Source organism: Cyprinodon variegatus, unplaced genomic scaffold (assembly GCF_000732505.1).
Source record: "Cyprinodon variegatus isolate N-32 unplaced genomic scaffold, C_variegatus-1.0 Scaffold799, whole genome shotgun sequence".
NCBI classification, from domain to species: domain Eukaryota; kingdom Metazoa; phylum Chordata; class Actinopteri; order Cyprinodontiformes; family Cyprinodontidae; genus Cyprinodon; species Cyprinodon variegatus.
The window spans coordinates 308,288-318,681 of NW_015151252.1; positions in this window are offsets into that span (position 1 = coordinate 308,288).

A 10,394-nucleotide genomic window follows, 5' to 3' on the forward strand; every position below is an offset into this window, starting at 1 on the left:
AACACGCACAGCATCTATATTTTCCAAATAACTCGCTGAAGACAAACCAGATTTTCATTAGAGCTGAACGATTTTGCCGAAAATGAAGACTGTGATTGTTTTAAACAAATATTGGAATTGCAATTTTATTTCTTATTTTCCTATATTTAATCTGCACTAAGCACAGTCATGTAACATTTACTACAGAGTTTAAGTCCTTTTAATGACTTTGAAAGCTTGCTTGTCCAGAAACCATTTTTTCAGGACTTTATTGTAACATTTGTGTAAAAAAGTACTAAATTCTACATACTGCAGCTCCCTCTTACCTTCTGTGTGGTTACAAAACCACTTAAAGCATGTTACTGTACTTCCACCTAAAGAGCTTAACTAAGAAATTTAGCAACTTACTTTTGTTAAATATAATATGACAAAAAATTAAGTGCCTCTGAGATTTAAAAATTGTGCTTTGTTAAGTTGCGATTATATTACAAATGCAATTAATTGCCAAGCCCTAATTTTTATCAGGGTACCTGCTGATAAAGCTACATGCATGTTTTTAGTTGTAATTTAATAAATTTATTGTTGTACATAATGTATAAAAAATGGTTTGAGCAATGTTCTTAATCTTTACAGAAGACTCCATGATTTTTTTTGCTGCATTTTTGTATTATGTTTTTGGTTACTATACCAGGGTTATCATTAAATTCCAGGGGAAACAACAAATCACTTCGTAGGGGTGGACAGTGATTGGCTAAGGGTGGCCATTCCCCCTCCAGGCCCCCTTGCCCCTCTAGATTTGCATGCCAATAAGATGCCAATAAGAGTCTCCAACAATTATGTTTTTGGACTGTGGGAGTTCTCGTAGTGAACCCATGCATAAATGAAAAGAAAAGGCAAACCCAGTGCAGAAAGACCAGAGATTTGAACATAGGCAGGAGGACGAATGTCCTCCAAGGTCAGCTAAAGCTGAAAGATCAACCTGCACAACTGAGAAAATTGGAATTTTAGGACAGCGAGACATCTGTAAAAATCAGTCTCCAATCTCATTGGAGACTGAACTTCTGATGCCTACTGTAGGTCTGCTGATTGCATATCATATCAGCCACACCTTAGACAAGCCATAGGGCTGCAATTAGCTTACAGTACAAAAGAAAGAGCTTTTTTTATATTCACAGCTTGTAAAATTTTTAATCAGAACATGAAATGATCAGAACATTTTGCTGATCTAATTAATCTGCGTTAACGATGACTTTCGTGGTGAAAGAGAGGCAGTCATGTGACTCCCCTAATAAGGTTTTGTAAGCAGCCCCATAAAATGAACCTCACTGTTGTCTTGTTGTCTTTTCAAAAACAATGAACATGCTAAGCTATCCGTCTGAGGTTTGAGGTCTTTAAGCCACCTTAATAAGGGTTGGATGAAAGAATAACTAAGCCCTGAGGAACCTATGATAGATGGGCAATATTAAACATTTTATATATCAGCACTAAAGGGATTCTAAATTTAATATGAACAATGATAGTCTCTGCAGCCTTAAACCCAACCCAATTATCAAAATGAGAGATAAATATGTAGTGGTCCATTAAAAAACACAGGAAAATAACTGTGTATTTTTCTGCACTCTAATGTTTATCGAGATTACAAGCATACACTGTACAGATGTATTAGACTATGACTTTAAATCAGCTAATGCCCATTTTGACCAACTTTAAACCAGGTGGGGTTTGATTTCTGCAGTTGCTGTCAATCAAACTATCACATAAGAATGTATAACTGAAATAAATAATAAATGCAACAGGAGGGAGGCAAAAAATTCCATAAAAACAGAGCAATCCTAAAAAGCGGCGATTTAAAAAATAGCAGCATTCTTTCTTGTTCAGTCTGTGCTTTAATCTTTCTTGATTACTTGTGCTTCATCTATAAGCTGCCTTTCCTGCTTCCTTTTTTTCCTCCTTCCCCAGAGGGGAGTAGCTTAGCTTGGAGCGCTGACCAACAGATTTCATGGGGCATGGGCGCAGACTAGTACCCGTCGTCAGAATAAAGGAAAGGGTCACCGAAGTAGACCAGATTAAAGGATTTGGTAGACGATGAGGGTTGGAGGAAGAGGAGGGCAGGGGTCAGGGGTGAGGCAGCAATGGATGAGAGAAGCCAAGGGGAGCTAAGAGAGGAGTAAAGAGGCAAGCGGCGCCATCTCTAATCGAGCCTGATTAATGTCATGCGGTGCATGTCGCTTCTTTATGCAGGCTTTGACTTTTGAATGCATCACTCCGTATATAACAAAAGATGTCTTCTTCATGAGGAGCAGCCACTGGGGATCAGGATTTTTTTTTTCTAAGAAAGCTATTCTTGACCTATGGCTGGTGGGCATATTCATTAATGTCAATTTTTAAGTTCTGATCTGTCACAACAGTGATTATAATCTTTTTAAAATAACTGGACTCAATTAGAGCGGAGACAGGTGCACATGAACGAGAAGTGTGCCCAGAAGGGGGCGCTAAGCACAGCTGCTGCCCCTTTCTGGACAGGTGAAGAGGTGTTTCTTTTTTATTCTCATCGCGGCTATTTTTCATCCAGATATTTATTAAAGAACTAAATAAAAATGCAACTCTGTCATACTGGAACCAACAAACCACTGTGAGCGTCATTTGCATATATTGGAGCTAAAGATTCGCATACATTAACCAGACATGCCAACAACAAAATGGTAGGCTCCTAAAGAGATTGTCACGGCTGCTTATCTGTTCACATTAATATTCAGAACCTGATGTAAAGGGACTGCAATCCGTGACCCTGCACTCCTTTGGCTAATCTTTGCGTCTTTGTGCATGCATGGCTCATTTTTCATAAATATAGATCTGTTTTAGTACTTGCATGCATGTTGTTTTTGTCCTGGACCAACCGGGCTCTGGAGAAGGATTTTGTTGGTTGACATGGCGATGCATGCATGTGACTAATGGGTGGAGGCTGTAGAAGTTGTGGCGATGGAGGGTTGCGACAGAAAGGAAAATTAGATGGCGGGAAAGTGATGAGGACAGATTGGGGACCACCTCCTTCAGCAGTATTAATTATATAACCTAATAACTTGGTATTTGTCACACATGACATTAACCTTGTTCATGGACCAAAAAAGGGTGATTCTGTTTAAAACATAATAGGATGACAAAACGTATTCAAGTCTTGCAAGTTCTACTGTGTTTTGGTGTAATAAGTGTTGCTAGACATAAAATTGCCTTCTTTAACTTTTTAGGCGCAGGTTTTGAGTTTGTATTGCAAGTGTAGAAGTCTTTAAAAGCTCCTTCACTCTGTATCAGAGCGCCTGCGATACACAACGTCTCAGATAAGTTTCATTTGAATAAAAGGTTTCATTTTGTGAATTGATTTATAATTAATTGAGTTATGATTGTTTGTCCCTGCGCTCCCTCAGCCTTGTATCCTGGGTTTCCATAAACAGAGCAATGCAGGATAAGAAAGAAAAAATAACATATAGGCATTTGCTAATGCTGGGCTTCACAACATTTGCATTTCACAACAATTTGCCATCAAGAAAAAACATTAAAAGAAAACATTAAACTGAAATGAATATAATAGAAAAACAGAATTGACGAAAAGAGGCAACTTAAATAATTATTTGGTGGCTTTCGTTAATAGAAAGCTTTAAACAACTCAATTGTGGAGCACTGTCTGTTCTGACAGACTTGTTCTGAGAGCAGCACTATTATTGAATATACAGTATAGCATCTCTCCAACCAAGGCATTGTTCCAGCTGTAAGAGATCCAGCATGTTTAAGCCAGAATATGCCTTTCATAATCCCCAAGCCACGATGCATGCTAACATAGATGCTGGTGACAAGGCGTCTTTACAACCTAAGCAAGGACAGATATAACTGATATTGAATATTTTGATACTTAGTATAAAAATCCATTTCCTGTTTAGTAATCATATTAAGCAGAGGATTGTGGACCTAATCATTTTTTATTTTTCCTGGAATACAATGTGCAGCTCCAGGAGCCACCTTCATTTGTTTATACATTCATACACAGCATGGTAGCGTCCACCCATGATACGCTTTTTAAATGATTTTGGTTCTCTGCTCTGCAAACTATTGTATTTTGGTGTGAAATATGCCCATTAATCCCAGGACAAAAGGAAAAGACCTTGTTTTGACCTTGGGTGGGACAAAACTCAGAGAGGAAGAAGACAGTTTCCCTAAAGCAACACAAAAAACAAGATTTGACATGGCAAGAAAAGAATATTATATTTCAATATCGGAGCAACAGCAACCAGGAAGCACAAAAAATATTCTAAACAGAGTTAAAACCTTCAGCGAAAAACTTTTATTCTGAAAATTTAAAGAAAGAACGAGAAAACTATTTTCTCAGAAAAAGCATTTGTGGCTTTTCATGTGCTGTGATTAAATATCTGGTTTAATTCATATCTTAGATCAGAGATGCTTAAGGCTGTTCCTTGGGGCCCACTGTCCTTCATGTTTTAGATGTGTCCCTACTCAAGTACATCTGATTCCAGTGATTGCACCATTATAACTCAACAGCCTAATAGCAGAAAGGAGAGAGGGTTTTCCACGCCTGTTCTTAACCCTTAACCGACATCATCTCAGTAGGTGTTTAACAAGCCAGTGGCTCAGAGTTTTGTATTGGTGGATGCTGCTGCAATATTCATAGGTTCTGGGAGGAAAACACCATTGCTAGTCCTTGGAAATCAAACTTCAACTTTTTTTTTTTTTTTCTAACAAGCTTGTCTTCTTAAACCATTTCTATGTTTGGTTTTGGGTTTCCTTCTGTTTTGGAAGGGGGTATTAGGAGGCATAGTGTTATCACATATGCCCAAGTAGTTTTCTCAGTAGATTACATATCAGGTATAGACAACTTTGGAATAAATGTGACTAGAAATGTGTGGCAACGTTGAGTAAATAATCTTTTTACAAATCATCAAAACTATAAAATTATGCCGTTTTTTATATCTTCGTGAAAATTAAATGGAAAAGTGAGTTAAACATCAAATTCCTTCCATATAAATCCAAAAATCAAGGAAGATCACAACATGTAATGTACATTCCTGCATGTTCTAATTTCATGCTCCATGCTATTTACTTGACTAAACAAGATTATCAGAGAAGCGTGCATGGAGGTCAGTCTTTACCCTACACGGTATCTTGGTTGCAGTCGCCTGATCCAGACACCCATCTCCCCCCCCAAACCCCCACACCAACCACCCCCAATCCCACCCCCTGTCCCTTACCTCTGATGTGGAGGAAATGGAACACACCGCTCAAAAACCTTTACCTCTAATCCTCAAACAATGGATTGTGCTGTTTGATTTTGGGGGGTAGGATTCAAGCAGTGGAGCTGAACTACACTGAGCTCAGGTAAGCCTCCAGATTTGGATCAACACTCTGGGTTAAAACATTTCATTAAAGCCCATTCCACCCAGCTGGTTCATGAATAATCATGTTTTTACTGAAGTACAGAAAAGAAGAAGTGAGGTTATTTAAAAAGTTAAAAAAAAGGATGACAACTCAACCTTAGTTTTTTTGCCCTCTTAAAATCATAAGATGCAGAATTCCTGGAGAGTGTTTTGAAAGTACACCAACCCAAAGCTTGAGAATAGACATATGCAAAAGGGACTATAAATCAACTTCCACCTTTACAGTATGTCCCATGAGAATAAATTAGATCCTACACATACAGTTTCCTTTTATAGAAAACTGGTGGAATTATTTTTATTCATCAAACAGGTTGCCAAACAGCACTGATTGTTTCTACACTGGCATAGAGGGATTTGTATATAATTTCCCTATTCGACCGCTCTTTATTTAGGAAGCAATCACATTCGGTTGTTTGAAATAAGCAGCAAGCGGGGCAACAAGTAATCCAGCATTTCTCACTCTAGATAAGACAAATGCAGCATTCCTAAAAATATTATGACAGAGAGAAAGACTATCAAGTGTGTCTGTGGTTGCACCTTGAGAAATTGTCAGGAGTTAAACCATTTCATATGACATATATGCCAATAAATCCTATAGATAAAAGCAGTCGCTTTCTCTCTGTTATAGGCAGGACTTGCATACTCAGACCGGTATTTTTTAGCCGTAGCAGAGTTCTGGTGAGCCATACTAAAAAGACTATCCAAGGAGACCATCCGCCTAAGGCGAACCAAGCAACTCTTTATTAAAAGTGCTGTTAAAGAAACTGTTAAGAAGAAGCTTTGACAGGGGAAAAAACAAAAAACAAAAGGGATTTTTGAGGAAAGCCACAGATTCTGTATAAAAGGAGAGTGTCTCACCTTCCAGGATTTCAACAATAAAATTGTTTTTAAATTTGGTCTATTTAAAGGAAATACGCAATATTCACATATTCACATCTCTAGAGGTGCATCGTTAAACAGGGTTCTGAGAGTTCTCAGAGTGCTTAGGTAGGGTCATAATCAGAACGGGTACAGAAGCGTCCCCGGACAGACACGCACAGATGCAGACAGGCAGGCTCAGGGGTTGAGGGACAGAGACAAGACGTTGTACCAGGATTTCAGCAGGACTTTAAACTAGTCTCCTCCTTGGAGGCAGACTTACTGGAATAAAACTTCTGAGCCAAAATCCTGAGGGCTCCACGGAGAAGGACCAGAACAGGATTAGAAGACAAGACAGACACGAAAACCCTCTCAACCAGCTGGCTGCCAGGAAACTGGACATAAACCATGGAACTACCTAAAACTAACAGAACCGACCCCAAACACAAAACAATAATCTGAGTGAAATGAACAATTAAGGGCAGATCATGACAATTGAAACAGTCAAAAGTGCTAAAAAACAAAGACTAAAAATTTTTGGAGCATATATCCATTAGGCATTTTAGATTCTAAACCCAGAGTTGCTCAGCCAGCTCTAACAGTGAATACAGTGAAATACAGTGAAAATATTTTATCTCAGGGGGCATTCTTATTCTCTGTCCAACTGGGAAAGCTGATAATCTGACCTGATATTATGGAGAGAGAGCACTATATCTTGCATGTACAATGAAATGTGTTTCTAAAATGTTCATTTAAATATTTAATTGACTTCCTGTCATTTAAATTATACTTTTTGTTTGTTTTTCTGTATTGTAAAAAAACAACAACAAGAAAAGTAACACTTTACATACAGGAAATAAACTGATTTTTCACTCGGCAAAAGAGAGATGGGTTTATTAAAGGTTTTCCTGCCCAAAATGATTGTTACAAATCAGAGTAATTACTTGGCTGTCAATTTCTCCTATGGCCTCTTCTGTTTGCCTTGCTGCGACAGGACCTGGACAATTTTGCTGTAATTGAGTGAGCCATGAATTCTGTTCCTAACCAGAAACTCCATAGGGAGAAATTGCAGCCAACACAAAGGTCACATATATTCCAGCTGACATTGGTTATGCTACAGGAAAAATTATACAAAGCTCACAATATAGTGTTAAATGAAAAAAAAAAAAAAAGAACAGAATGAAAGTCCTCAATTGTGGTCAAATTGAAGGTCCTATATCAGGCCTTTATTAAACCCTCCAAAGCCCAGTACAGGCATATACCTGTATATATGAATACACATTGCTTTTGGCACTATAGAGTACTCACTATTTATGAAATGTTCATTGTTTCCTACAAACCCCAAGAAAGACGCTTGTCTTCACTGTGATGAGCAGAATCCATTATTACCTAGACATACATGAATCCAGCAAAATGCCATTTTTGAAAAGTATGGCAGATGGTGCTATCAAAAATGTAATTATGCTTAGGGGCCACACTCAGGGCAAGATTGGTTTTGATCCTGTTTTGGTTTTGTTTCTTCAGTACATTAAATTCCTTAAAATAAAATAAAAAACTATATTCATTAACTTTGGAACGCAATTCATTAGTTGGCAAATACCTTTTCACCCTACTGTTTCTCCAATTTGTCTGCATTTTCTGATGACTTACTTTTGATTTGATTGAATCCTTCTATGTTCTTTCTTTGTTAGGGTTACTTCTCAACAGATTCCACGTTAATGGGAGTAAAATCTGGGCATAGGTTAAAAAAAATATGATGAATGGGATTTATAAATGTGGGCGGTCCTGGACAGGAGTCATCAGTTTTTTCAGTAGTCCTGGTTCTTGCACAGAAATACACTGGTCCCCTGGACCTATTTAATCTAATATTGTCTATGCTTTACTTGTCTATTTTAATTTGACTATTATTTAAGGTTGTATATACAGCACTGTGATGATATTTGTTATTATAAAGTGCTTTATAAGTAATGGTGATACGGTACAGCCTGGTATAGTATTGCTCTGTTCTTTTATTAATTTTGTTCTGTGGCCCCATGAAAAAACACTGGCCCCATCCTGGCCCCTCTAATAAAGAACCCCCACTGTTTGTTTATAAATGACCTCATGCAACATTTGACATGATTTCTCATTATTTAGTAAAGACCCCGAATCTGCAGCTTGAATGCTGTTGCTACAGAATGAAAAACACATCTTTAATGGTTTTGTTTACAAATCTTTAATTTAATTAAAGAAAAAAAACATGTAGATACATTTGTGAGGTAATTATTTTTTTAATTTTCTATTCAGATATGGACACATTTAGAGTAAACCATAAAAATACCATCCAAACTGCGAGGAAAAAAGCATCTTGTCTCTGGGAGAGAGCACGGATAGAAAGAAGCATCACTCTTTGGGGGAGGTTCATCAGAGTACGAGCTTTTGCTTTGTATGAATAAGATGTATAAGGGTTCCCTCCCTTATACCCTCTAAAGAACAATGCTGCAATATGAGAAAGAAAATTGGAGGTACTTGTAATCAGAGCTTTCACCTTTGTTCTGCCTCTAAAGTGAATCTCTACAATACCCTTCACTCAGCTTTGGTATCAGTGTTTCTCTGACAAGATTTCTCTTTTGCCTACATCGTAGCCCAATGAGTCCTGCTAAAGGAATCACAAGAGCTTTTTGCGCCTTTATCGTAATCCTCTTATTATCTCAGGCAAGCACAGCAGTGGGGTCAGGATGACATGGAAACAAAGAGGACAAGAAAATAGTTAATGGTTCACCAAATCAAAAAGAATCTTTATATTGAAGAGGTTTGCATTGTGTTTCAATAATTTATAATATATTATAATCATTTATTTCACGGATAAGTGAAACGAAAAACCTAAAGCTAAAAATGTAGGTAAGACAGTATGTTTGACTTCTTCTATTGGGACATGGATAATAAAAGATAAGCCGAGTAGGAAATCCCACTCTTGGCATTAATAGCTTATCTTCCCTGTTTACGTATTTCCATGCATTTTGTTGTTTACATCATTAGTCAAACTGTTTAGGTTACTGAAAGATTAGCACATTATTTCCTGCCAATTCTTTCTCTGCATCGTTTGGGAAAACTGTGTGTTATCAGTCTGTGTGCTGTGAATTAAACATGTTAAAACAATGAATTATTGAGATGCCTTACAAGAGAACAACACAAACAGTCGGGTCATGTAAAAAAACACATGCACACCATGACTTGCTGATGTTCCTCTCAGATTCAGTGTAGAGGTCGTCTGAAATGTAATTTGTAGACTCATTCGTCAAAAATTTACAGATCATCACGTAAAAGCACAAAGACGTATGTGTCAAGGTCGCGGAAATTGAATCCTACAAAATCTAATCAGCTAATGGATAGATTTTTAACCAGATGTAACCGTGCCTTATGTTGAGCCTGAAAAAGCATGATGTAGCCCAGAACTTTAAAGCATTAAGAAGGTCTCAAATTTGAGGCTCCAATAATCCAAGAGGGAAACATTTTGTGTTGTTTTGATAAAAATGAAAACTCAGTTTTGCTCAGTTTTTCTGAAGATTTTACAACACCTATCAAAGAGCATCATTCCAAATACAAAAAGTTGTAGAGCGAGCCTAGAGAATTGACAAAGACTCCTAGATAGATATGGAAATATCTTCAGAGAAACTGAACAAAGCCTGGTTAAAAGCTTATTTTGTGGGTGCCACGGCCAGGATGAATGACAATTTAAACAGGCATGCTAACTGCAACCTTTCTTTTTATAATACAACCTCTTCAAATTCAAAACATTTCAAAAGAAGTACATCTAATTGCTTTGAATTGTTTTACCCAAGCTCTATTAAAAAAAAAAATATATATATATATATATGTATGTTATATGCTGTTATTCATTGGTGGTTTATATTTACACTTTATCTAATGCTGTGCAATCTTAGGTTGAATTCTAACATAAAAAGTCAAGCGTCCAACCTGAGTCCAGCATATGGTTGTTGAATATAAAAAAAAAAAAAATCAAGCAGGAATAAATTTGAGTGTCTTGCCATCACATCAAAACAGAGGCACACATTGAGCTGCACTGTTGCTCTCTGTGTGCATGTTTTCTTAGGCCCCGTCCACACGAAGTCAAAA